Genomic DNA, 3,007 nt, shown 5'->3' with positions numbered 1-3,007 from the left:
ATAACCCAGGCCCCTAAGTCACTAATGGTCATAATTATACATGCCATAAGAATAAATCCAGAATAATGGATTAAGATGATATGGGAAACAGCACACCTTATACTTATTAAAATAACTTTTAAAAGGAATTAAAATTTTTGGATGCATAGTGACATGTATCACTAAGCCTTTCAAGAAAAATTAATCAGTTAAAACAAAATTTCAAGTAAATCAGTCAGTGGGGCTGGAGAGATAGCTCAGCCGCCTAAGTATCTGCCTGGTAAGTGCAAGGACCCCGGTTTGAACCCCAGTACCACATGCTGTGCCAGCCCTAGAATCTGGACTAGCTGTGATCCCAGCAGTGGGGAGGCTGAGACAGAAGGATCACCATCAGTCCAAGCTATGTAGCAAGACCCTTTACCAGACAAATAAATAAATAAAATAAATCAGTCAAAAATGTGATGTTAATTTGTCTTATAAAATTACAGACTCATTAAAGCTTCCAAAATCATACAGAATAATACATGATAGCTTCAATTTAAGGTAAAGAAAAGATTTAATATTATCTAACATACATCTTCGTAGGCAGAGCCCGAAACTCAGGTCCTTCTGCATGATAAGCACACACACTTCACATATTCTAACCTCATATCCTAATTTCGTTTAAAATAATACTTCCCACTATACATAAAAATTCATTCTTTGACATCAATGTTTTATTCAGATTTGGTTTTGTTGGAATATTGACAATTAGCACTTGGACATTCAGTTTGCAACTAAAATACGGTTTGTTTTGTTTTTTCCACTATGGGAAGAAATAACTCATCCATCACGAAACATTGTAGAGCTGTTAGATAGAGGACCATTACTGCTTCTTTCTGCCAAACCCCCTCTTTCCATGTTTCTTTTAAATTTCTTTACTGTGCTACATGCACAGTTATAATATTTTCATTATGGAGCCAGGGCGATGGCTCGTGGAATAAGCGCTTCTCTGGCAAGCGCAAGGGCCTAAGTTCAATTCCTGGTTCTGTCAAAAAACAACAAAAAAAATTCATTATATGATGCATGATTCAAGCATTTTATATCAAAGAAAAGCTTTATTGCACTATGTATATACTTTGTGTGTGTGTGTGTGTGTGTGTGTGTGTGTGTATGCATTTGTTTTCAGTACTAGATATCAAACTCAAAACTTTCTATTGAGATCCATGTCCAACCCCTTTATTTTATTTCCAGACTGGGTCTCAAAATCATCAAGTTTGTATATTTCCCAGTCTGGGATGGGACTTAAGATGCTCATGTCTCGGGCTCTTGGACTGGTAGTTGCAGGCATAGGCTGCCTCCAAACTTGACTTGCTTACTTTTATTTCAAAAAAAGCTACCAAGAAATTCCTTGTGTATACTTTTGCCCAATGCTCTATGAGGTCTATTCTCACAAAAATATGACAAACCACTAAAAAAAATCCTCTATCTACATTTGAAACTTGTTATTGTAATTGAAAATGTAAAAAAATCAGTCACAAAATACTACAGATGATTTGGCATGTGTGCAGGAAAAGATCTGCGCATGAAACTACAGTTTAACACTGTATTATTTAATTTAGAAATGTAATTTTCAATGTTAAATCTAAGCTGCTCCTTTGCCTGTATAGATTTCTGATTTTAGTATTGAATGAAATGAGGAATAATTGAATATATTAAAATATTTGCATTGCATTTTAATTCTTTAATTTGAAAGAAATTATTTAAAGCATGTGTCATATTTTTGGAATATTTTAGCCAATACATTGATTCTTGGGAAAAGTCCCATAGTAATCATGAAATAGTTTCGATTCAGTGTGCATTTTGAAATATATTCATAAATTGTTATTCAAATACATATACATAGATCTCTTTACATTTTAGCTTAAGAGTAGACAACAAATAGATGAAAAAAATTGAGTAGTGCTGAGAAATGTGGGGCCATTTTGTACCAAAATGTTTATTGTTATGTTTACATTTTTTGTATGTAGGGCACAGAAATTTTTTTCCACAAATTTTTTAAACTAACCATTTGAGTCACAGTAGATTTTCATGATTTGTTTTTGTATGGAAAGAGAAAGCTAACACATATACTGTTGACCATAATTATGGTAGACGTTTATGATATAGGTGATTGTTTTTCTACCTGTTCATCATCTCTAGAATGATGGAGGAAATGGAAATTTCTGCTTACATTAAGATCATGATAAAAAGAAGGTGCACAAAAAATTAAAACATAAGACAGTGTTATTCTGGAGACCTAGTGTTGGAAAACACAGAAATATGCTTGATCCTTCTTGGAATTAACAATCAATTGTGAGCCCTACCAGTAACCATGAACTGTTCTGTAAAGGAGAAATTAAATGCAGAACAAAACTGAAAACAATCATTGAGTTGACAAAGTGTGAGCATAATTAAATTGCAGTTTTAGTTCATTTTTGTAACCACCCCTCAGTGCTTTCTAGAGTTTTGAAGTTCAGCATTTTCTCTCTTAATTCTGCAGGTCTCCTTATCTGAGTACTGCAAAAATAAAACACATGATATCTTCTCTAAACAGTATCAGTACAAACCTTTCTTCTCATTGAACTAAGAGAAAGTAGGTGTATACCTTTCCTAGCTATCTTGCATACACATATATGCGTATTTTTTCACAACAGAATGGTCCTTTAGTTATATTCCTTTTTTTTTTGTTTGTTTTGTCAGAAATGGGTGTTCCATTGCCATTAGAGAAGCTGTATTTAGAGAAGTCTTCAAAGAATCTTTTCATTTTTGATGTCATTCCATATATTGTTGGTACTTGAATTCAGCAAAACAACCCAATATAGTCCAATAGTCCATAATAGTAGTGAGTTATCAACACAACTGGCAAATGTCTGAAGTTGTTGACTTGAGCCTTTTACAGCTCAGTATATTAATATAGCTTTACTTTTTGTACCTTGTGGTTAGGTCTGCTTCTTGTCAATGAATAACTACTATGAAGACAACAATATGCAATGTATTAATTTTTGTA

The sequence above is a fragment of the Octodon degus genome, unplaced genomic scaffold, assembly GCF_000260255.1.
Source record: "Octodon degus isolate 3935 unplaced genomic scaffold, OctDeg1.0 scaffold00068, whole genome shotgun sequence".
Taxonomy (NCBI): domain Eukaryota; kingdom Metazoa; phylum Chordata; class Mammalia; order Rodentia; family Octodontidae; genus Octodon; species Octodon degus.
The sequence above is the reverse complement of the archived record's forward strand: the minus strand, read 5'-3'. Positions refer to the sequence as shown.